Source organism: Stegostoma tigrinum, chromosome 43 (genome assembly GCF_030684315.1).
Source record: "Stegostoma tigrinum isolate sSteTig4 chromosome 43, sSteTig4.hap1, whole genome shotgun sequence".
NCBI classification, from domain to species: Eukaryota; Metazoa; Chordata; class Chondrichthyes; order Orectolobiformes; family Stegostomatidae; genus Stegostoma; species Stegostoma tigrinum.
In genome coordinates, this window is record NC_081396.1 from 4,453,614 (window position 1) to 4,480,616 (window position 27,003).

Genomic DNA, 27,003 nt, shown 5'->3' on the forward strand with positions numbered 1-27,003 from the left:
ATAAGGTTATTGATTATTTTACTCGTTTTCTCTATTTGTCAATGCAGTTCAAGAAATAAAGTGAGTTCATTTCGAATTGGGAATTTTACTGTCTTAAGTAAAATAATGAAAACTGTCATCTGATCAATACCTCACGCTGCTTAACTGCACATTCGCCATTAAAAATATGCGAATACGTCTCATCAATCTGTGCAACAAAACAAACAACACAAGACAGAAAAATGTCCATGTTAAGAGTAACCTTGCATAAATTTATTAGCCCATCTGTGAGAGCTGTAGCAGGTCGTATGAGGATTCAGTCTCAGCCTCCAGCAGAAATCCAATGGGCGGAGCCTGTGAACCTTCTCTCGCTGATGGGCATATAAATTCTGGTCACTGCACCGTCGTTCAACACTCCTCAATCTGGGGTTTGTTTCGAAAGATCTTGGCAGAAACATTGTTCCCAAGTTATCAGAATGGTGACGACGACAATTTTTCTGAATTTGTTACTGACCTTCTTATCCTGTAAGTACTTACTCTTCAAGTTTCTGTTTGTTGTTGTCCCAATGTCAGTTTACCACTGTCAGGTAAAAGATTCAGGAATCAGTTCACCAGTAAAAATGATGATTTTTTTTTTTGCTTTATTTCTGAAGGTGTCCAGTCGGAGGTTACATTGGTTCAACCACAGGCAGAGACTGGCCATCCTGGAGGCTCCATAAAACTGTCCTGTAAAACCAGCGGATTCGATCTTGGCAGCTCTGACATGTATTGGATCCGACAGGTGCCTGGCCAGGGGCTGGAGTGGATCGTTTACTACTATAGTTCATCGGACAATAGCTATGCGCCAGCGATTAAAGATAGATTTACTGCGTCCAAAGACACTTCAAACAATATCTTCGCGTTGGACATGAAGAGCCTGAAGATCGAAGACACTGCCATCTATTACTGTGCAAGAGACCACAAAGCAAGAAACAGCGGTTTGACAACTACAAAAACAGCTCGATGAGACACTTTGTACATTCCAAAGTAAAATGACGGTTAGTAATTGGTTTTCAAGACTGTATTGTAAACTAGCCCTCAAACTGCTTCTGACAACACAATCGCAAAGGTAATGAACCATTCAAACTAACAAACCAATCAATAAAACAGGGCAATGTTTCGGACATATCTTACAGCTCCATTAATTAAAGAATTGGACACAATGTCAATTTTAATATGTCTGACGCCTCAATAAATCTCTATCAATTGTCTTATGTAAACGATAGCATTAATTCCACAATGATCAGTACTAAATATATATTTCACATCAAAATTGAGAGAGAATTTTGAACAGAGATCGGGCGCGTCTTCTGTGTGGGTTTACATCACTGTGATACTACAGTGGGTCACAGTGATGTGCACAGCGATATGCTCGTTCAAAAACCACTGACAAGTGTTTCATTCAAATTGGCGAATAGGGCCGTAGCAGAAGAGGAAAATAATGTGAGACTTCATTAAAATGCTGCTCAGTCACGTTCATTTCTGGAAATGTGTAAACTTATTCTACTTTTTTCGTGTTGGTAGCCAAGTTAAATGTACACCAAACTTCAAATAATCTTATAAGCAACTTTAAACACATAAATGGGGAGTATGCGCTGAAATACTGCGCTGAATCATTATTTGAGGAGTTCAAACCAGCATTTTTTAAAATTTGTTTGCTTTTGTTTGAGGAAGCAATGAAATTAAATATCTGCATTTTGCAGTATCCAGTCCACAGTAGTATTTGATACCATGTGTCTCACAGTGACATACTGGGATACACTGCAGTTATGCTCCATACAAAAGCCCGTTCAGCTCCAATTGTCAGAAACTGAGTTAGTGCTTACGATCACAAAACTTCTAAACGCGCAGTGCAGTATTATTTTTGTGGAGTATTACTCAATTATCACGATTTAATTTGTAATAACGAAATAGTTATTGATAACCAGTTGGAGGTTTGGACAATCAGTTAATGTATTATTCTGTGAAGTGGAAAAACATCAGAATCATTTATCACGAATGTGCAGAATGCACTTGTACAATCTCAACATACTGAAAATTAGCCTTGATTTTATTTTACCTCTGGTTGGGAATATTTAAAATAATGAGAGCTTTTATTTGTTTTGTGCAGCGCCACTTATTGCGTGACCCCGTCCAGGGAATGTAACATTGTGACTACTTTGCTGACTGGGGACACGGAACCATGGTGACCGTGAATTTAGGTAAGAAATTTGAACGTCCTCAGCAACCGGTATATTTGTTTTACTGATTTAAGTAATTCATGAGTTAGATGAAACTCGGATTCTGGGCTGTGTTTAGTCTGGTTCCGACTGACTTTTCTGCAAAGTGATGAGAAGCGACATTTAAGTCTCAGCCAATAAATAAAGTGCTGGTGACGGATGCAGTTACTCAGGGTTCCTCTCATTTTTATTAAACAGTAAAACTTCAATTCTATGACGTTTAGACAATGTTTATTGCAATTGACACCCAATATCTTCGAGATGGTATCCACAACAAACGTTCAGAATTTGTTAAAATATTCCCAAGCATGAACAAAATGTGCTAAAATATTATTAAGAATTTCTTGAAAATATTCCAGGTGCAAAATTCTGTTCTTGTCGTGGCTGCATTTTGTGGTTTAGTGTGTTATTTTAGTTGATGACAAGTACGTTCGTATCTGTATTGAATTTTCCTTGCCGTGCCCCAGTTCACTCTGTTGATTTGAGTTGAGCAGTTTGATTAACGCAAAGGATTTTCGATCATTTCAATCGATTGATTCAAGCTGTTTGGATTCTGAGTTTGTTTCACTTGACTCTGTTGAATTTAGTTGCTTTCATTCTGAATTTGTTTCATTTAATTTTGTTGAATTCAGTTGGTTGAATTCTGTTTCTCTGATGAGGAGACTGTCGATTTGCTTTACTATTAATTATTAATATTGTTTGAAGTTCTTTGCTTTCCCTGCATCGTTTCTGCACTTGCTGAACTCAATTGGCGTCATTCAGTTTACTGATTGATTTAAAACATTATATCCGTTTGCAATTGTCTGAATTACTGACTGAAGACAGAAACACAAAAGATTTGAGGATGAAAACAAAAATGCAGCATTTTTTTCGCATTGTTTTTATTTAAAGTCAATTGTAGTAATAAAGTAAGTTAAGTCTGTTCTTACCATCCTCAATCAAAATACAATTTGGGTCTAACATCTCAAAATGCCTAAATGATTAGCTTTCATGATTGATTGTAAAGTTATTATTAGGCACAATTATAACGCGGTAACAGGTGAACATTGACCTAATTTTGTTTCTAACTGAAAGTGAATAATCAATGTATGAATCTGACTGGTCTACTGTAAAGTGCTCGCAATTGGCATGAACAGGAAGGATGTTCAGATTGGAATAATTTGAATTGCTGCTAAAATCTTGCTCAAATTTATATCTTGTGAAGTTCCTCAACTTTCAATTAAATCTGCTGTTTTGGCTTCTGATTTCAATATAATATAATAATTAGCTTGTTTGATGGTGAGCAGCTTTCATGGATTCTAGTTTGAAACTTCATTAACGATGTTACAGTTCTGATGAAAATGCCTGCAGAGTCAATTCTGCTGCAAGCACATTCCTGTCCCTCAATGTTGTGATTTGGTGATTTTTGCTCTCTTGAGAAGATAATACGTTTGGGGGTATCAACGTTGTGATATTTGTGAAGCGGTTTCTGGTCTCTACAACGTTTTACCATTGTTTACATGATTGGTGACAGTAAAACGGTCGAGTTTTCTCATTGAATGCAAACAAAATGCAAGTTTGCTCGCTGAGCTGGAAGTTTAGTTTTCAGACGTTTCATCACCATTCTAGGTAACATCATCAGCGAGCCTCTGACGGGCTTCGTCGCAGGCTCACTGATGACGTTCCCTACAATGGTGACGAAACGTCTGAAGGCTTCGTCGGAGACTCACTGATGATGTTACCTAGAATGGTGACAAAAAGTCTGAAAACTAACCTTCCAGCTCAGCGAGCAAACTCACATCCAGAACATCAACCTGAGCTACAAATCTTCTCAAAACTCGCCAACAAAACGCGAGTTGAAATTTCCTGAAGCCTATTATTAGGAGAAAGCAGACGGCAAAAGATTGAAAACTAAGGAGAAACAGAAAACCTAAGGAACAATGATTAATTTGATGTCACTGTGCCTGATTAAATGTAAACGATGACTTGCAATCAACTCTTTCGATCACAGGATGTTTCATTATATAGTTTGCAAGTCACCGAGGAATGCGAATCGAATTTCAAAATTATAATGTTCCAATCTTGTTCTTGAGCAAAAAAAAACCGTAACGGTGGTCAAGAATCACCGCTCCACTCCGTCATGTATTTCAAACATATTTTCTGGATGGGAACGTTAATTGGCAAAAGGATAATTCGCAATTCTTCTGAAATACTGAGATGAAGAACAGACCTATTTCAATGCTTTGAACAGTTTAACAAATAACTGATATTAATTAATCGTTATATCCTTGAGTCAACAAGATTTGTAGGAATAAAAACAAAACTTTAACTTAATGATTTAGTCTGCACAGCTGTCTACTTTTTCCCAATCCATGTAGTTAAAATGTACCCAGTTGTAATTTACAACGCCGTGTCAACTCAAGGGTGACTCATTCAGATTCAACTGATGCCGTGGATTATGTGACCAATGCTCGAGTGTGTATTAATTACAGTTATCCAAGCATGAACGCATCATGTGAAAGCTTGAGCAAATGCATAAAATGCCTTGTATATCAATGTGTTGAGACATGTGCAGAGTTTACTATTTTGCAGAAGCAATAAGTACAGAGTGTGAGAACACATTGCTTATTTCAAACAGGAAAATTGAACATTATTTACTTCAATTAATGTACTAGAGAAATTGTTGCGACTTCGCCATCTGAAGGATATTGTTCGCATTAGGTGAATGCAATTATCATTTATTCAGACAGGAGGTAAATTGGGCAATTCCCGGCAGAAACACCTTTTAAATTCATACATTTAAAAAAAACCTTATCCTTCACTGAAAAGCAGCTCATAAGACAATTAACTCGGCATTTGGAAACAAACCTAACAGGAAATACTTAACTTCGAATTTCAACAGAAATTGTTTTCCACACTATAACTCAATTTGTTTCTGTACAGTGTGTGCAAAAACTCCAAATTTAAAGAACTGTTTTAAGAAAATACGAAATTAATTTCGATAATTAATCATTTCCTCTTGACTTTTGCTTAAATTAGTCCAATGTCCCGTCTCAATAATTTGGTTTGTCATAATGTCTTATGAAATGTATTGAAGGAGTAGGTAATCTCTGTTCAATGTGAAAGCATTCCCTTTCCTGTTAATACTTATCTGCGGACCAGTTTCTTTGAACAAAGTTAAATTAGAGTTAATATGTAATATTTTACATGGATTAAATAGATTTATTAACGAGGTTCAAAACTGTTGCATAGTTTGTGCCTGTGCTACTTCTGACCACCTTGACAAGTGGCCTTAAACTTTGTCAATCTTCTGGTTTGGTCTCCAGTAACTGAAGCAATTCATTTTCATCTGGTGCTTCAAAAATTCTTTTATCTGCCATTATATAATGCTTACTTGGCCCCTCGGAAATGAAAACCCTGACCAAATCACTAAAATCAGAGTGAACAATACAGAAATGAAAGACAGACTGCAGGTGTTTTGAAATCGGTTGTGAGAAATAATATAACTGCCTTTAGAGTTACTTTTAATTGAGTGAGGCAGTTGAAATAGCATGTAATTTATTTCATTCCTCCCTCAGTTTTCTGTTCCCTGTTTGGGGACACAATGGGTAATCAGTATTCATTGTGCATCTTATCATTGGAGTACATATCGTTGGTTGTTCATGTTACTGGTAAAGGTTAAATTAGGCTTCAAAGGATTTTACTGCATTTGCATTCGAGCAGATCATGTGATGCAGCAACACAAATTGTTAGTTTTATTCCATAGTAGTTCCTCAACAGTTTGTATGATTCAAGAGGACTATCAAAGTGCATTTAATTAATTTGTGAAATATTACTTCTACCGTGAAATGACTCTACAACTATTCGTGGTTGCTGAAAGGTTTTAATAGTTAACATGGTTTGTGTACTGTCAAACAGTTGGTCTGTATTGTCTCGTTAGTGTCGAGCTGATGGTGTTCTGGTCTCTTGTGGTGTGGTGGTGGTGTCCCTGAGTTTGAGATATGTGGCCCGTGTTCAATTCCAATCTGTTGCAGTGGTACATAATGCCATCTAAAAACAATTTAAATTGGAAATTAAAAACACTTCGATTTCTTTGAGTGTTGTTGGAATTCCAAAAACAGATGCCTGCTTCAATCGCTGACTTACATAGCAGATGGAATTTGGGCGGGGAGGGGGAATGGGGTGATACTTTTATATTAAATAAAAACAATGTTTAGGCATGGAATTTGGGCGTCACTAGTGGGGTTAATTCAGTTTTGCGCCACAGAAATTCCTGCTTCTGGCTTGCTCTTCCATCAATCGCATTAAAAAGATTCCCACTATTAATGGCCTCAAAGAATACTTGAGGTGACAATATTGAGCTTATCTTAATTTTATTCCAACGAGCATTCTATCTTAACAGGAGAGATTGATTGTTCAGGAGGATAAGGTTTCCACTGTATCCATCACTTGCAGCGAATAGTGGCAGATATTCAGTTAATCTTCAGTTTATGCCTCAGTTCGCCCAGTACGTCTCCTAAGAACACTTTTTTTTATTCAGCAGAAGCCATGTTAACTCATTCAGAGTCGAACCCAGTCGGTGTGAGTTCCCATGCCAGGAAAAAATGAAAACATTTTGCTGAAGCAAGGTGTACTGGGCTCGAAAGTGTATATTTGTTTTCTCTCTTTAGGAGCTGCCAGAACTGCTGAGGTTCTTCAACAATTTGCTTTCTTCATTTTGTTTCAGATGTCGAGCATTTTTGTTTTTTTTTCACGAAAAAATTCTCTGTTGTCAGTGAAACGATGTAAGTTGTTCACAGAGAAAATATGACAATAAACTAAGCATTTTCAGTGATATTTCATATCTGATAATCATTGAAAGTAAGTAACCTAATCGGGAACCGGAGTTTCAGAAGAAAAATTGTCAAAAAATAGCAGAGTTTGGCGGCTGCTATAATTGTGCAGGAGTTATTTTGACCACTTAAATGGGGAATGTCGATGCTTCTATTCCAAATGATCACCAAGAATTTTTTTTTACCAAAATGTTTTAAAGCATTTTTTCGCTGAATATTTTTCGCAAAGATTCTGACTGCCAGTGATAACTTAACATTTGTCACAATGATAGGAGGATAGTGACAGTTGTAGGGCAAACAAACTCTCGAACACGTCCACCATTTCATCAAATCTTGTTGGACTTGTGTCCAAACTCCATGTGCCTGCGTTTTGCCAAAAAAATAACATTTGATCATCGAAGAAAATCCATCCAAAACTTATTGATTAGATTGCAAGTAACAAAGTGTAGCGCCTTTTCTGAAAGACATTTCTCTGATTATTTAATTTTCCATAATGAGGCTCTGTTTAATTGCTCATTAGAAGAATTTATAAATTTCTGACAATTTCCAATTTTAACATCACAGTCAAGTTCGTCAGAATGTTTTAATTAACCATTGTATTTCATTATTCCTGGTAAGAGTACTGTATGGTTACAAAGCCAGAAATGAGGAAACCTTCATTCCCATGAACGAATGAAGAACCTATTCTGTTACTTCAGTAAAAACATGTTGAAACCACACAGCTAATGGTCGGGTACTGAGGAGTGCAGTCGAAAACCGGGAGCGAAGAGTTCAGGTACATCGTTCCTTGGAAGTGTTGCTACCAATAGAGTGGTGATGAAGACGCTTTGCATGCTTGTATTGATTGGTCAGAGCATTGACTGTGAGACTTGATGCGTCAAGTTCCTGCTGTCCCCGACATTCGTGAGGCCACATTTGGAGGACTGCATTTCGGTCTTGTCACCGTGCTGCACGAAAATTCTTGGTAATTAAGTAAAAGTGCAGAAAAGTTTTGCCAAATGTTACTTGAGGTTGTGAGAGATAGGAAGACGTTGCTCACTCTGGATGTTTCTTTTAATCTATTGATTTTAGAAGAAAAATTTGTGAGTCGAGAGAAGTTTGTATAATCTTCGGGGAAGCAGATAATCAGAACAACAAAGATTTTCCTGTTCTCCTATTTCAAAAGAGATCAAACGTACATGCCTTTGCTTTAAGTTGGAAAAGAAAGTTTTAAAAGGGACCTGTGGGAAACGTTTTTCACGCAGAGGCTGGTACGTATATTAATGAACTGGTAGAGGAAATGGTAGATGCAGGTTCAGTTACAACATTGAAAAAAAAAATTTCGACAATACATGCATCAAATGCAGGCAAATGGAATGCCGTTGATTTGTGAATGCTGTCGGCATGAGTGATTTGGACGAAAGGGCCGGTTTTTATACTGTATGACTCGATAATTCTCTGAAACATTTATGGAACAGGCTCGAAAATCGAAAATGATGCGTCAGTGAATGGATAGAGTTTGAGCTAGTCACCTTTGAAGTGTCGAGCTGCTACTGGATGAGCTGGCATGCACAAAGCTTGGCAGTTTAGAATCCAGGCAAACGATTATGATTATGAGAAAATGGTTTCACTGAGACGCGTTGGTAAGTGAGGGTGTCAATTTACTGGAAATCTAGTCACTGTTTAAGGTGCCAAGCTAGTTTGTTGACAGACCAGCAGTATGTGGGATTGTTTGGATGACAGATGAAGACAATAGTGAAATGGCAGGAGGTCATCACGCACAATGTGAAGCTCGCAGTTTGTCAAAGTGTCAGGCGGTAAACAACGAATGAGAAGAGAGGTGGGATGGAATGTTAGCGGCTAAGATCGGAGTTAAATTTTCGAGGCTTTGAGATCATGCATAAAGGAGTTGTGTCCTCACTTCGGTGAAAGGTACTGTCAGGGCGAGATACAAATGGACCATGTGCAGAGTGGCAGAAGGGGAATTAAGGAATCGCGTGTACATGTCCAGCTGGAAGAACGATTATCTTGGAATGCGTGGTGTTTTCGTGGAAGGGATTTCATGCATGGCAGAGTGAGTGGATTTGTGACAGTATGAGGGTTATCAATGCCTGGGGAGGTTCAAGACAGAGTGAGAGAGAGTGGTGATCAGACTGAGAAATTAAGAGTTTTGCAGTGAATTGAGTGTCAATTGAATCATTCCTTGCGAAATGTTTCACAGTAAACCATAGTTCAACAAAGACTCTGATCATGAATAGAGGAACACATATTTTCAGAGGCCTCCAGAATTCAGATAATTGCCCATGATCACTGTGAACTTCTATTCAATTGGTATGAGGTCAACTTTGACACACATTGTCACAATTCTCATCCTCCGCTCCTCTTGGCGCTGCTGCAGCAACGTTCTTCTCGGAGAAAAATATTCTGACTTGCATTGACAGGAGAATGAGCGTTTCCCAACGCACTTGTGTAAAGTATATTCAATCTCCCAGAAGAGTGACTTTCAATATTTCTCTTCATAATGTTATTGTCACTGCTGAATCCTGCATCGTCAAAATACTATGGGCTGTCATTTTAAAAAAGACATGAAATCCCATGCAAAAGCTATGGCGACAAGAGCAAAACATGTGCCAGACATTTTCAGCAAGTCATTTATCTGCTGTCTACAAATGCCTGCTCACCATCTACAAGACACTGGACAGCGGTGAGACGGAATAATGTCTACTCCTGTGGATGAGTGAAACTTGAATAGTGTTTCATAAACGTGGCACCATTCAGAACAAAGGAATACACTTGTTTGCAACCCCATTTGTCATGTGCAATATTTATTTCTTTTCTTCAAATGCACTGGACCGTTGTGGGATATCAGCGAGTTAGAGTGTAGAAAATCAGCTGGTTTCCTTCCCCTGCAAATTTTTATCCCACGACCTGGAACACCATGAGGGATGGGGCAGCAAATGAAAGTCATCACAATCAACTGTAACTCATTTTCTCTGTGTAACAATGTTGGCGCTTCTTCACAACTGTTCGGCCAAATATTCTACCACTCCCGTCCAAGAAATAGCATGAGTACCTGCTTTGTAAGTTCTATAATGGTGGAAGAAAGCAACTTTCCTGCACATCCCCATGGATAAAAAGAAACATGCAAAGAATGTGACTGGAGGCAGCAATGCCGACATCACATGCACAAAACTAATCAAACAATATAAGGGCCAATATTTTTCTTTTACAAACTCGGCAATTGTTTGTCCTTCACTGCTTGTCTGGTGATGTACTTTGAATTCTCTACCATGATGGCGTATACTGCCAACACAATACTCTCTACCTATTCCACCTGGTGTTCAAACTGGAAGAACGTTAAATTATCAGTCAAGATACTGTTGCATGGCAGAATCAAACAACAGAAAGGGCACAGCATCACTGATTTACTTCCTTAATCCAAGACATTTAATGGAGTCACGAGTCAATGTTGATCGCTGCCTTGCAACTCTACCCCAAGTATCTGGCAATGCCCTGCCACTTCAGATGGATCTGTCTGGCAGTTGGAATGGAATTTTTTTTTAAATGGTGAAATAGATCAAATTTGTTGGCTTGCAAAGACCTAATTTCCTTGCAGACAAATCCATTTTCTGTAATATTAGGCAGGAATTAGTTGGAATGTGTTCACTCTGTCTCCCACAACACAGGAAATCATAAAAGTTGCTTCACATTCTTACGTCATCAGGTTTTTATGATTGTTTCATTGTGATCCTGTAATAGGGATTATCCAGTCACTTTTCAAGCTTAGTCAATTTAAACAGCTTTGGGCGCATGGAGAACCTGATGTAGTATGAGAGACAGTGCTCAATTTTAACAAAATGCTTACAGAAGCACAGTCATAGAAAGGACAAGACAATTTAAATTTCACAGAAATCTCTTGATTGACAAATCTCTCTCTCTCCAAATTCTCTCTCTAAATCTCTCTCTCTCTCTCTCTCTCTCTAAATCTCTCTCTCTCTCTCTCTCACACACACACACACACACACACACACACACACACACACACTATGGATAGTAATCAGCGTTCTGAGGAAGGATCACTGGAAGAGAAAATTTAAGAACTCTCTCCTTGGATGTTGCCAGAGCAACTGAGTTTTTCCAGAAATTTCTCTTTTGGTTTCTCATTTGCAGCACCTGTTGTATTTTAGGTTTTATTCAATTGAACTCCTCCTCTATTCAGTTGTAGTCCAACTGAAATATCAAACTTGTTATTGAGAAATTCTTATAAAACTGAATGGTGATGGTATTAAAGTGTTTTTATTACTTAGTTACAACAGATAAGACGTGCTCCTGGAGAGCAAAGTAAAAGATCATGACCAACAAATGACATAAAGCAAAACTAAGCTGAATTTATGCTGCTCAAGGTACCCAGTCTCCCTTTCATCCACAGGCATCGGTCTGTGCTGATATTGCACATTCTCCACATGTCTGCGTGTGTTTCTGCCGGGTGTTCCCGTTTCCATCCACAGTCCAAAGTGTCCAGGTGAGCTGGAACGGCCATTCATTATTGCTCAAAGTGGAAAGGGGTCTGTATGTTCGGTGGATGAGCCATGAGAAATTCAGTGTTAATGGGGAGGGGACTGATTCTAGTTGTGCTGCTGTTCGGAGCGGCAGTGTGGATGTGTTGGACTGAATGTCTGTTTTCACACTGTAAGGATCCTATGAATTGATAGAGTTTAACTTGCTTAATCCGACATTCTTTCCCAGTGACTCCGTCTTCGCCGACACTTTATGGTCTAGTCTCCTGTCGTGAACACAGCACTCATGACTCTGTGATTTTTGGATGCTTGGCGATGGACTACTCCCCTGATGTCACTACTGTGACCTGGAAGAAAGATGGGACGCAGATCACGAATGGATTTAAGACATACCCATCGGTGAGAAACAAGAAGGGAACTTATACCCTGAGCACCCAGTTAGCCCTGACCGGTGCAGCTGCGCATTGTGGAAAAGTCTCCTGTGAGGTTCGACACAGCGGGTCCGACAAGAGCAAAGAAATACAATGTAAGTGTTGTGGGAATGTGGTAGACAGATAAGTGTGCTTTACATAAATACGGTCTGATTCATAACACCATTTCACAGAATCGTAGATCTATACAGCAGAAAAAATAGCCCCTCGGCCTATCTCGTAGATACAAAAGAAAACTACCCATCTATTCCAGCCCATTTGCCCACACAGAATGAATTGCCTTGTTGATTTGACATTGCAAGTGTAGGCTTCAATATTTCTGACATGTTATAAAGTTTTCAGCTTCAACATGACTCACAGGCATGCGGCTCCAATTCCAACATTGTCTGGATGATTTATTCCATTCAAAACATCTTGGCTTTATCTAAAAACGATGTAACTGATTGTGAAATTTGGATAATTTAAGTTACCGGGAAAGGCTGAGTACGATGCATTTAATTTCCCAAGAGATTCAAAGTCTGGAGTCCTGACAGAAGTTTTTTTAAAAAATCATGAGCAAAATGGACAGAGTGAACAGTCAATGTTTTTTTTTCGCCACGGTCGGGAAATCCAAAACTGGAAGGCATAGGCTTAAGTTCAGAAGGCACAGATGTAGCAGGGGCCATGCAAATAGTGATATGTGAATGGATTGAGGTGCCAGTGGAATTGGTGGAGTGCAATGAGATAATTTAAAAGTTATCTGGATGGGAACATGAATAGGAAGCATTTAGATGGACATGTGGATTACATCGGGCTATATGGTCACAATAGATGTGTTACACTGACGTGACTGTTCCCATGCTATACATGTCGACGATTCTGTGACTTTTTGGCAAGTTATAGCGCTACAAACGGTAGGTGGGGATGCACACAAAAGAATTTCAGGCATCTCAGGATTCCACTCTTTATAGTGTTAAACATTGCATGTTCTCTTTCAGGATGCATGGCTCACCTCAAAATTAGCCAGAATGATTTCCATTTTCCATAAGCAGCCCATCGAGCCAGTCCTTCTTTATTCTACATTACCGCACAATCTTTGATTTCACTACTTACAGCTCAACAATTTTTATTTCATCTGTGAAATTTCTGAGCAACACTTCTAGATTCAAGTCTAAATATTTTATAGGCATCACGCACAGTAAGAATATTTATACTGATCCCCACAGAGGATCATTCGGCACAGATCGCCAGTCGCATAAACACACCACGACCATCGGCCTCCACTTCCTACCACTCAGCCAGTTCTGGAACCAATTAGACATTTTTTTTCAGCTTCCATTTGCTCTTAGCTTTGCTGTCATCTCCCCACCTGGCAACTCTTTGAAAACTCCTTTCAAGTTCGTTCGGCATGATTTCCCCTGAATGAAAAACAAATGCTGACAATGTTTGATTAAACTCTTCCAAATGAAGATTAATTGTGTTCCTAGGAATTGCTTCCGATATTTTCCTTACAACTGAGTTGAGGTTGACTGTCCTCTGCTTCCATGGTTTATTCTTTGTTTCATCTTGCTCCATGGTATACCTTAGAACGATTGACAGTCATTTGGGATATACCCCGTGGCGAAAGAGGAAGTCAAACATATTGCGATGACCTCATGCACTACCTTTTGTTCCTCACTAAACAGCCCTGGATATTTTTAATCTGCCCTGTAATACAAAACGTGAGCATCCACTCATCTAATGCAGATTTTTGAAAGCAAATCACGACCGTTCCCCATGATATTCTGGCCTCATTGTGTTTTACATCGCATGTCATTTCTTTGTTGGAACAGGTTGGCCTTTTCGTCTTTCTGTTTCCTCCCTGAATGCGTCCAACTGTTTTGACTCAAATTTAAAATTAAGCGTCGATCTTAGTTCACTTTGGTCAAACTGTACCCTATCATGTTAAATATGGCCTTCCCATATTTCATAACTTTGGTTCGGATCCTTGCCTATTGCTTTCCAGAACAACTATGAATTCAATGGATTTGTGTTCAATCTCTGGAAAACGTTTCTCCTTTCACACATTAAGCACTTTGTCAGCCTCAATACCTAAAGTTAAGCCGAGGTGCAGTGTCTCTTGCAAGGCATTTTACAGGCTGAGTTTCAAATGTCAATTTCTCAATTCTGCTCCTTCTCGACATTTGAAATGATGAATTTGAAGAATTTGAAATCCTTACAATGATTACCCTATTTACCTACACCTGTCTGAAATTTTGCTGGAGGTATCCATATTCATATCTCTCGGACCTTTCGAGGAGCCTTTTCTTGCATTCCTGACAGACATTTTGCTTTATTTTGCTTTTTCAGTACTTTTCATTTGCCTTCATTTGAGGATGTATCTAGGATTTCATTCCTCTTTACTACTGAAAACATCCTGCTCAATATGGCAACAGACACCACCACCTCTCCACCGCTCCCCACCCCGCGTCCATTTTATAACTTCCCACAATTCGTCTGAAGGCGACATCTCCAGGAATAATGTGCCTTGTCCCTCTCTCAACATATCTCCGTGATGTCACTACTTAATTTCCTCATTGTTCTCTTGAACTCGTCGGAATCTTTTCATTGATTTGACTGATGAATAATTTCTGCACCATATTTCGGACTTGCTATTTCTTCCAATTTTGGCACTTGCTATCAACTTTCTTATCTTTCTGCCTGAATTCCATATATTGCTGTTTTGTGCATAATTTGTATCCTTGTAATGTTTAGGCAAACATCTACTAAACACAATGAACACTGAAAGAAAATTGTTGACTCTATTTTTCACCAAACAAGATAACTTACACGATCTGTTTTCTTAAGGTTCATACGGTAGTGTCACTCCGACTGTTCTCCTTACTGTGAGTTCCAGTGAAGAAATCGAGAGCAGGAAAGTTGCAACCTTAGTCTGCTCAATCTTTCACTTGAATCCAAAGGAAATCTCCGTGGTTTGGTTGAAGAATGGAAGAGTGGTAAATTCTGGTGTCTTCACTTCTCCTGTGTGTGAAGCGAATGTAAACTTCTCACACCAGTAATGCAACTTATTTTCCATCGTGTTAAATTACATTAAGCAGAATTTCCGTGAAAGTTCACCACTCCTAAAACATAAAGTATCCATAATTACAAAAAGAATAAGAGGATGACTACTTTTGATTACAGGTTTACTGAAATTGTTATTTTTCTTCGCACTCACCATGGCCAGCAAAATTTACATACATACCTCATGAAAGTAAAAATGAATTTATTATATTGATTGGAGATTAGTTCAAAATTATCAGTAGTTGGCCTTATGTGACGGAAGAACTGTGAAAGGAAATAACTCCATGAGTTAAATCATGGTACCATTGGTTTTTATTTTTGACACATGATTCACTTGTTTTAAAGCTTGTTTGCTTTGGTAATAATTATACAGGAAATTTTATAGGTAATCAACAATGTTTTCACAAGTCAAAATGTATAGACAATAGTAAATATCGTTGCAGGAATAGTTGCAAGTTGCCCTCTCAAAAGTGTTTTTCTATAACGTTGTGAGTCAATAGACTGAACACTGAGGTTTTATTTCTCAAGAAGCATTTCATCATTGATTCTGATTTCTGCTCCATTGTAGTTTCAGAGTGCCGTGATTAAACAGCTAAAATACTACCGCCACCAGTTGAACAGGTCTTACTGGAGGCCACGGTGACATTAACCTGCGTTGTGTCCAATCTTCATTTTGAAGCCGACTTCACCTGGTTACACGACAAGAAGACTCTGAAATCAGAACTTGTTGACCAGTCCGGAGAGCATTCCGAAGGTGTGATCAGCAATTTAGATATTTCTACTGAAGCCTGGCTGAGTGGGGATACATTTGAACGCGTGGTGAACAATCAGTATCTACCGACTCCACTGAGAAACTCCATCCACAAAGAGAAATGTGAGTTAAGAAATGAAAGCACAAAGCATTTATAATTTAGATCCAGTTTCATCGATGGCATGTTTTGATTGGTATTAAAGTAGCTCCGTTGATGGCATTGATGATACATTTCCTGACAAGAAAGATAAATAAAGAATGAGGGAAAAATCAAAACTCGATTAGCGGATATTCTGTCGAGATTATATTAAAAATTGGAAGAGAACTGGAGTTTTGTGACATAAACTCCAGTAATGACAAATGTGTAAAATTTCCGAGTTCTGGGCTAATGACATGCAGATGGCATTTGAACTTTTTTTTTGTAATGAATAGAACGGATACTATTCTACTACTTTAAAAAAAATGAAAGTGAATAAAATCCAAAATAAACATGGAATAGATGAAGATAATAAAATGTGAGGCTGGATGAACACAGCAGGCCAAGCAGCATCTCAGGAGCACAAAAGCTGACGTTTCGGGCCTAGACCCTTCATCAGAGAGGGGGATGGGGGGAGGGAACTGGAATAAATAGGGAGAGAGGGGGAGGCGGACCGAAGATGGAGAGCAAAGAAGATAGGTGGAGAGGGTGTAGGTGGGGAGGTAGGGAGGGGATAGGTCAGTCCAGGGAAGACGGACAGGTCAAGGAGGTGGGATGAGGTTAGTAGGTAGCTGGGGGTGCGGCTGGGGGTGGGAGGAAGGGATGGGTGAGAGGAAGAACCGGTTAGGGAGGCAGAGACAGGTTGGACTGGTTTTGGGATGCAGTGGGTGGGGGGGAAGAGCTGGGCTGGTTGTGTGGTGCAGTGGGGGGAGGGGATGAACTGGGCTGGTTTAGGGATGCAGTGGGGGAAGGGGAGATTTTGAAACTGGTGAAGTCCACATTGATACCATATGGCTGCAGGGTTCCCAGGCGGAATATGAGTTGCTGTTCCTGCAACCTTCGGGTGGCATCATTGTGGCAGTGCAGGAGGCCCATGATGGACATGTCATCAAGAGAATGGGAGGGGGAGTGGAAATGGTTTGCGACTGGGAGGTGCAGTTGTTTGTTGCGAACTGAGCGGAGGTTCATCCCCTCCCCCCACTGCACCACACAACCAGCCCAGCTCTTCCCCCCCACCCACTGCATCCCAAAACCAGTCCAACCTGTCTCTGCCTCCCTAACCGGTTCTTCCTCTCACCCATCCCTTCCTCCCACCCCCAGCCGCACCCCCAGCTACCTACTAACCTCATCCCACCTCCTTGACCTGTCCGTCTTCCCTGGACTGACCTATCCCCTCCCTACCTCCCCACCTACACCCTCTCCACCTATCTTCTTTGCTCTCCATCTTCGGTCCGCCTCCCCCTCTCTCCCTATTTATTCCAGTTCCCTCCCCCCATCCCCCTCTCTGATGAAGGGTCTAGGCCCGAAACGTCAGCTTTTGTGCTCCTGAGATGCTGCTTGGCCTGCTGTGTTCATCCAGCCTCACATTTTATTATCTTGGAATCTCCAGCATCTGCAGTTCCCATTATCTCATGGAATAGATGAATATTGGGTAAAATCCCAATCCTGTTTCCTTACGATTTAAAAATAATTCATACTTTTTTCAAACATTTTGCAGTGATAAATCCACTGGAGCCATCGGTGTCCATCCTGCTGCCAACGACATAAGAAGTCTCCGCACAGAGATTTCTTTCACTCACCTGTTTAGTGAGAGGCTTCAGGCCGCGAGAGATCTTTGTCAAGTGGACAACCAATGACAAGCCAATTAATCCCAGTAACTACAAGAACACCGAGGTGACGGCAGAGAGCAACAACACTTCATTTTTCTTGTACAGCCTATTAACAATTGCAGCGGAGGAGTGGAGCCAGCGGTGCTTCTTACTCCTGTGTGGTGGGACATGAAGCGATTCCATTGAAGATCATCAGCAGAACAGTTGATAAATCCAGCGGTGAACCGAGTTTTGTGAATATTTCGCTTGCACTGATGGACGCCATCAATTCATGCCAATGAAATTTTAAGGTTACAGTAAAGAATTAAATGAAAGTAATAATGTGTTTTCTTTCTTCAATTTGTCATTTAAATAGACAATCGTTTAATTTATGGTATTTCTCACTTTTCATAATATTCCGCCCTTCCAGTAAAAGTCGATAGATAGCAGGACTAGGAATCGTGTCTTGTGCAGTTAATGCTCCTTGCTCAGACCAGTCCTTGTTCAGTGACAGACAAAAGCTCAATCATTACGGCATTCAGCAAAGCACCTTCCCCATCTTAAATGTTACTGCGACAAAATTTGACAATGTCTATTCCATCACAAATGAGCATCATGGATTTTGATCTTGGCTTCCCTGATTCCACAATCGCCTATATCTTGAAAATTCATGCCAGCTTTTAAATGCCCCATTGCACCCACTTGGAGTATACCCTTTCGTGGCATTTAAAACAATGTTTGATTGTGACACACCAAGAAGGAAGTATTGCTTTGGTTACCAATCATATTGAGTTCAGAGTAACTTGAATTTCTCCTTTTATCGGTGCTATGCCAGGGACCTAAGACCAGTGCATCAGTTAACAGAATCCATTTTTTTCAAGTCCACAGCAAACATAATAGAAAGAAACGTTGTTATTTCAAACATAGGGAGAAGCGGGTAGAATGAGTAATGGATGATATGCAGACACCACTTGCCTAGAGTTCACGTTATATGCCCTCTGTATTGTGATTTCTAGCTGACAGGAAGAGTCAGCTCATTGCTTACTGGCCAGTGATTCAAATCTACCAAGCAATATAATTCATTTGAAACCTATTCTATACCCTTGATCCCGTTAATCATCTGTTAACATTGTTTCTGCGGAATCAAAACCAACTTGGCATTGTTCCAGTTTATTTTCAACAGTTCTGACTCAAATTCCTGGAACCCGAGGGATCAGTTCTGGGATACAAACACAGGACATCATTTTCTTTCACTTGCTGTGGACATATTTTGCACACAAATTTCTCAGAAATGTAATTCTCCATCTCGAGAATGGTCGGAATTTTATTTGAGGAATTTCATTTCAGAGACAGAAATTCTGACTTTGCAACAAGAGTTATTCACGTAGCGCTTATCTGTTCACAACAGTGACAAATCTTCCCTTCACCATCAGGGGCAAAGCTAATCATTGGCAATTGATGATAGTTACAAAACAGTAAAAAAAAACTCAGTCCGGTAGAAGAGCAGAAACAAATACAAATGCTCACAAACGCTCGCATGACACAGATATACAAGCTCTCACCAAAAGGGACATAATTATGTTCAAACATAACTGCGCATACACGTAAGTTGCCACACTGTATGCATGCACACCATACATACTGAACGGCACATAAACTGTCCCATAAAGACCAGTGCATTGAAAGAAACACACCCAAATAAACAGGGTCCACCATGCAAAATCATGAAAAACATAGACCCACGTCAGCACACAAACTCTCTTTAATACATATCCCTTCATAACCATGATACGTACAGATATGCATTTATAAACGCACACATACAATATCCAAGATATATCCTCCCATGTACGCACTCACACACATAGACATATGAGTGCAGAGGCAAACTTTAATTTCATCATTATCCCACTTGCAGAAATCTCGACATCTGAGTTAAGAGGCGGCTTAGTTACTTATTTTACAAAATACTTTAATATACACATCAGAACGTCCACGCATGAACACAATTTCTGAGTCTCACAGGCAGACACAGAAGTGCATTGACCAATGCACAGTGGGGTATTTTCAATGAAGGGGAATAGCACAACATCAATAAACATCCACACCTAATAGCACAAAAAAAATCATTTCAAGAGTTGGTTTAGAATGTAATGACATGCAAATAATAACATCACATAAATTTAAACATGAATCAATACATGAAGTTACACACGAACATAACATGTTTATGGAGCACAAACATGAAAATAGTTTGAGTCTGGCAGAGTCTGCAATCGATACATAAACACACATTTTCAATCGCACTATACAAACAAAAACTCTCAACGTCATTAAAAAAATATGGTAGGTATCAACGAATGAGGTAGCATATTAACATAACGTTGCTAACATGTGAAATGAACACAATTTACCGAAAAAGCACAAAGATGTTAATGAACATAACGGCGCCCAAGCAACTAGAATATGCTTGGCCATGCATAATCTCCAAAGAGAATACATGTGAAGGAAGAGACACTCATAACCACATACCCAAACAATAAAGGGAAAAAAAGTACACACCAAGCTGCAGACAAAAAAAACTAAGGTAGAGTTCACAAAATTAAAAAAATCTCAGCGTAGACAGATAATGCAAACAAATATATGAAATAATGATCGTACTCTTGACCAATTTATATTCATGATTTGTCGAGCAATTAATCACATATAAAAATGAAAGATCAGTCGTCACATTTGAACTCATATTCACTGATGACCACAATTTTCAACTTAACAGCTGCCGCTGCCTATATTGCAAATACAATGCCATAATTAATGTAATCGTTCCCAATCTGTGAAATGACAACAGTGATTATATTCTCCATTAATATTTTAAATAAAGAAATGCGTCAAAATGTTCAGACGTGGCTAACCAAGGAAGAACATGTCCAAATGGGATTAGCAAGTCTTTGCTGGCAAGAAATAAAACAACAATAGGTGGAGATCAAAAGTCAAATTTGAGAACAACCTGACAGCTTGAAGAACGCGTGACAGTTCTTAATTACAATATTTAGAGAAAGATATATCAGACTGGGTCAATGAACAATCTCAACTCGTTGTCTCGTTTTTATATTCATAGACTCCAGAGATCATAATTGGATTGAACACTCTGAGGATGATAACGGCAACATGTGGACAACTGCTTCTACATTCATTACCTTGTTCTTTCTGAGCATTTTCTACAGTGCTGCCGTCACACTGGTCAAGGTTAGACAAATGAAATCGCTTGCACCTCAAACAGGCCATTGTTGTTTGTGCAATCTGGTTGTGTGTCAATGAATTAAAATTAAAACCTGAATGCCCTGAGCATAAATATTTACATCTTTACCTGATCACTCTTTTTCAGGTCAAGTGAATGAACTTTGCACCCCGTTGAATTTCCTAATCTGTTCATCGAGGCCACTGAACTCCAAATGTATAATCAGTCATGTGGTTGAAAGTAGCAGTGAGATAAATTCACTTTACGAGTCTGTAAATGAGAAAATCTTTGTTGTGTTTTCAATTTCCCTTGCTTGGTAACGCCAAGATAGTTAGTGTTTCAATAATTTGTAGCTTCCTAATAGGTGAAGTCAATTTGTGTTGTTGTTGTTGTTATTCCTCACTCAAAATTGTTGTTCGTCTTCTATGTTGAGTCTGTAATTTCTTTTTCTGATGACTATTACCGATGAGTATGAAATACAGAGCTCAGATGGTATGTGTTATCGACTGAATGTGGCATCAAATCATTATGTTCACTTTTGGTAATTTTAACATAAATATTTTGATTTAAATGCAGTCTGAATCAGGAAATATACTGAGACTGAATATGTACAAACCTTGAGTTTGCTGTATTCTTTCTTCAAAGGTCATCAGTAATGGCAGTAGAATAACGGTCGTGATTTTTATAATGACTGGGCAAATGAGTGTGAGCTGTGTGCAGAACAGGATACAATAATGGACTGCTTGCGCTGAAATCACTCTGCCTCTGCATTATTCCATGAGAAAGATCGAGTGAAAAATGGGTTTATATTCATGGGCTGTAAGATGGAGAAGCTGAAGATGGAGAAGCTGAAGATGGAGAATTTTCCTAAATTTTACTGTCCCGCTCCGATTCCCGTCAAATGCTTCAGAGTTAGATCTGATTGTGTTTCCTGTCGTCATTAGGTTCAAGATTCTCCATCTTGCAGCCCATTTTTCACTCGATCTGTCTCATGACACAATCCAGATACAGAATGATGACAGCGCAAGCAGGCCATTGTGGTATCCTGTTATGCAGACAGGTCACACCCGTTTGTCCAGCCATTATAAAAATCACAGCAGTTGTTCTATTGTGAAACTGCTGAAGGCAGGCAATGGAGTTAGGAAGATTACTTTGTTCTGACTAAAAGCACAAAACCTCCAGGATCGGTAGACCTTCAGTTACGCACTGATAAATGTCCACCTAACATGCCCAATTAAACGTTCATCAGTCAAGAATATCACATTCAGTCGCGAATACAGACACATTGAGAACTGTGAGACCCATGACAGAATTCGGCACCGATAAAATAAACCGTTCTCAGCATCTGAAACCTGTCCATTCTGGACACACTGAAGCTTCCTCTGCGAGTTTGATTTTATTTAGTTTGGGGGCTATTCATGTAATATGAATCCTTACGACAACAGCTGTTTATAATCACCAACCAATTAAAATGATCTTTGGTCAAATCTGATAAATTGGCCAGAAAGAGCATCAACAAACGAGGTACGTATGTCAGGTATTTTCTTTATTTTCTCAATTTACTATTCAACACTTAAACGTGAATATTATACCTGAACGAGAGACTGATGATCACCTTAAATGCATGCAACCATTACACAAGTGCAAATGCACAAAATTAAAATGAATTGCACGCTAAATTAAATTGGGCACACACGGAGAATCTTCCAAACTATTGGAGCAAGAGTCGTATTCTTTCACCACTGCTGGAAGATTTAAATGGGCAAAGTATCTGAAAGAAACACACAGGCAGATTTGCAGTGTGGAAATCTAAACGACAACAGAAATTGATAGTGTACAAACCATTACGTTCATATTGACTATAGAAGCAGTGCTGTTAAATGTGCGAGATGCTCGGACAAATTTCTGTGCCTACTCTGTGACAGACACAGAAATTAATCTCGATCCATCACAACATTTCTTTCAAAGCATCTTGCCAGGCTCGTATTTTTTGGAATGTCCCAAATAATCCCGAGGTCACAGCGCAGTTTACAGGAAATTTAATTGATTGAACCACTCGCTTCTTTAAAATGAACTTCACTTTATCTAATTTTGAGTTGTTTCAATTGTCAATTATATTTGACCAGCGTCTGAAAGTTTTCCAATCCTTCCTCAGTGGAAGTAATTTCTCACTATCCAATTCTACTAAAACCATCAGGATTTTCAGAAAATCAGCCATATTTAAAATTGCTGATCAAAGGAGGAGAACAGTCCTGACTTTGCAATATCGGTGAGGTGCATCATCCCAGGAAACGTGCAGTGATATTGACATGCTGGTGGCTCCAGACTTCGTCTTCATCAAAAAAAAGTGTCTTCTGAAACTGGACGCAGTTTTCCAGGTGAGCTGAGCGACTGTTTTATTTAAGTTTAACGTAATTCCTTTCATTTTTACCTCCAGCAGTATTAATGAAGAAATGCATTTTCTGCACTTCCCCTGACATGTCATGGCACATTCACTGATTTGTGCACATAGTCAGGGAGGATCCTCAGCAGATTGGATGGCTCGGCAACTCTTTCCCACATGCTGAGCGTTGAATGGCTTCTCCCCAGTATCAGTTCGGTGCTGTGTAATGAATTTACAAGACTGCCTGAATATCCTTCCACAGGTATGGCAGCAGAATTGTTTTCCTTCATTTTGAGATGGAACGTATGACAAGGGGATGATGGACTTTAAAAATTCCTTCCCACACATGAAGCGAGTCAATGACTTAACCCACAAATAGCTGTGATGATGTTTTCCCGGAGAAGAAAGAATCGAATTCTGCAGTGCCCAAATACTCATGGATATTCTGTGGTGCTGGTCTCCTTCTGAGTGTGGTCATGCTTTGTTAGCCTGGGTGGATAATTAAATACTCTGCCACAATTCTGACATCGCCACAGTTTCTTCATTTTGCTGGTTTTCTCTTGTCTCTGCAGTTTGAATGATCAGTTGAAGTCTCATATACACACACTACACTTAGTTTTGTGTCAATCTGAATATTGCATTTGTTTTAATTTCGACAATTGAAACCTTTCCCATATTCAGTGAGGTTGAAATCTGTCACTGAAATGCATATGTGCCTCAGAGAATTTGCAGTCACACTGACCTTTGAACTGTTATAACACAGGCAGGGCAGGCAAATATTTCACATATCATATTTAGTGATCAATTACAGTCAGGTCCAGATAATTCATGCGATTGACAAATTTTCGTGCATTGTTTTGTTTGCGTTTCCCATCTGAAACTTGCAACACTCTAAAATGAGTTTACCAAAGACAACAATATAATGCTGTGGCTGGAAGAACACAGCAGGCCAGGCAGCATCTTAGGAGCACAAAAGCTGTCGTTTCAGGCGTAGAATGAAGGGTCTAGGCCCGAAACGTCAGCTTTTCGGCTCCTAAAATGCTGCTTGCCCTGCTGTGTTCATCCAGGACCACAATTCATTATCTTGGATTCTGCAGCATCTGCAGTTCCCATTATGTCATGAGATAATACTAGTTTCTTTCCGTTGAGTTCCAAACATATTCTAATTATTTCATTCCTCAAATCTTCGTGTTTTACCATCATATCCCATGTTTTGTTTCAATTCCATCTCCTATTCCCAACTCCTCCACCTCCGCCACATCTCCTCCCAGTATGAGGCATTCCACTCCCGCCCATCCCAGATGTTCACGTTCTACAAGGACCGCAACTTTCCCCCCACAGTGATCGAGAACGGCCTTGACTGCGTCTCCCACATTTCCCGCAACACATCCCTCAGACCCAGCCCCGCCACAACCGGCCCAAGAGGATCCCCCTCATTCTTAGATACAACGCCGCCAAACGCTGGTTACAACGCATCATCCTCCGAAACTTCCGTCATCTGCAATCCGACCCCACCACCCGAGCCATTTTTCCATCCCCAACCTTGCCTGTCTTCCGGAGAGACAACTCTCTCCGTGACTCCCTTGTCCGCTCCACATTCCCCTTCAATCCCACCACACCCAGCACCTTCCTCTGCAACCGCAGTAAGTGCTACACGCGCCCCAACACCTCCTCCCTCACCCCCATCCCAGGCCCCAAGATGACCTTCCATATTAAGCAGGTGTTCACCTGCACATCTGCCAATCTGTTGCACTGTATCCATTGTACCTGGTGTGGCTTCCTCTACATTGGAGAAACCAAGCTGAGGCTTGTGAACCACTTTGCAGGACACCTCCTCTCATTTCACAATAAACAACTGCACCTCCCAGTCGCGAACCATTTTAACTCCCCCTCCCCTTCCTCAGACGACATGTCTACCATGGGCCTCCTGCAGTGCCACAATGATGCCACGCAAAGATTGCAAAAACAGCAACTCATATTTTGCTTGGGACTTCTGCAGCCCAATGGTATCAATGTGGACTTCACAAGCTTCAAAATCTCCCCTTCCCCCACTGCATCCCTAAACCAGCCCAGATCTTCCGCTCCCTCCACTGCATCACAAAACCAGCCCAGCTCGTCCGCTCCACCCACTGCAACACAAAACCAGACCACCCTGTCTCCGCTTCACTCACCTGTTCTTCCTCTCAGCCAGCCCTTCCTCCCACCACAAACCACACCTCCATTTCCTACCTATTGCCTCATCCGACCTCCGTGACCTGTCTGTCTTCCCTGGACTGACCTGTCCCCTCCCTCCCTCCCCACCTATACTCTCCTCTCTACCTATCTTCTTTTCTCTCCATCTTCGGTCCGCCTTCCCCTCTCTCCCTATTTATTCCAGTGCCTTCTCCCCATCCCCATCTCTGATGAAGTGTCTAGGCCCGAAACGTCAGCTTTAATGCTCCTGAGATGCTGCTTGGCCTGCTGACTTCATGCAGCTTTACACTTTGTTGTTTTGGTTTCAGTTCTCCAGCTTGTGGACACACGGGAAAGTAAATCAAGAAGCAAATGATTTTCTTGTCAGGTCATTGACATCTTAATTGTCTCTTCTCCAGCTCTACAAATGGACACATTCAAATGGCTCAATTTACAAAATGTTTTTTTTCCTGTATGCACCTCTGACGACCTGTTCCTATTTCCACAGCACATAGTCTGAACTCAGAGTCAGGTGTCTCAGATTGCAGTTCGGAAACTCTCGAGATGGCACCGGCTGTCACAAAGTCATCATGCTGTCACGGAAATGACATTTGACGTTGTTCTCAAACAAGATAGCTGCCAGTTGGTCCCGTGGGTGATACACGTGACCTGAGACCAATGATCCTGGTGCTTTGGCATCAACCAAATGTTTCCAGTCCTACTGCCTTTGACACACTCCATCATTGGATGCAGTGGAGCCTTGTCATTCAGCCCCAGCGAACTCCCCGGGATATTACTGAAACTTCCCGCTCACCGGGTAATGTCATTCCTCCCCAAAATTCAGACGCATGATCTGCAACCCTCTGCGCATACTCCAGGTCACTGTGGGGCTTGGATGATTGATATCAGGTCCATGCCAAGAGGAAGACCACAGAGGGAAGAGGCCGAAGGGCCAGAGGCTCTTTTGAAACCAATCGGGAGAATGAAGTGTGAAGCTGAGCCTGTGTATCGTTCATTGATTGCAATTTTGCCTCATTTGGAGACCTAATTTGCCCGACACTCCATGGTAAAATTGGATCTTTCTGTTGGTGGATTTAAAAATGTAAATATCGGTGGTGATGAAGCTAGAATTTCCACAAATATCATTGAAATGAGGGAACGCAGCGAAATAATTTACAAACAATTAGAATACTACCTAGAAGAAATAAGCACACAGATAACATTGTTACATCATTCCAACAGAAGTCAAAAATTCAGAAGCAGAAATTGTACAAATGGTCATGTCAGCGAGCTGCAGACACAAGATCGATGAAGTGGGGATTTTCGTTCTCATTTCAAGTGCTGCGGACGAAAGAGCTTTTGCACAATTTGTTTTGCCTTAATTAGCACTGACATATTTTATCAGTGTAAACTTGCTTAAAACAATTTAAACAATTGATGCTTTGTGCGTTGTCTTTGAACAATATAAAGTGAGTGTTCATTTTTTCTTCCATCTATTTTAACTTTTGAACAGATGAGTGCAGTGACAGAATCTTCAAAAGTCAGATCTGAAGAACATGTTTTAATGGATGAGACTTGCTCATTTCAACAAAACAGGCATGAATAGATTTTTTTAAAATTAAAAAGAAAATAAACGAACTGCAATGCTACTTATCTG

At 40.1% G+C, this 27,003-nt stretch overlaps 1 pseudogene; it reads left to right on the top strand.

The window, feature by feature from the left end:
* The first annotated feature begins 403 nt into the window (after positions 1–403).
* LOC125448863 (Ig heavy chain C region-like) lies at positions 404–17,862 on the top strand (annotated as a pseudogene).
* Positions 17,863–27,003: the final 9,141 nt, after the last annotated feature.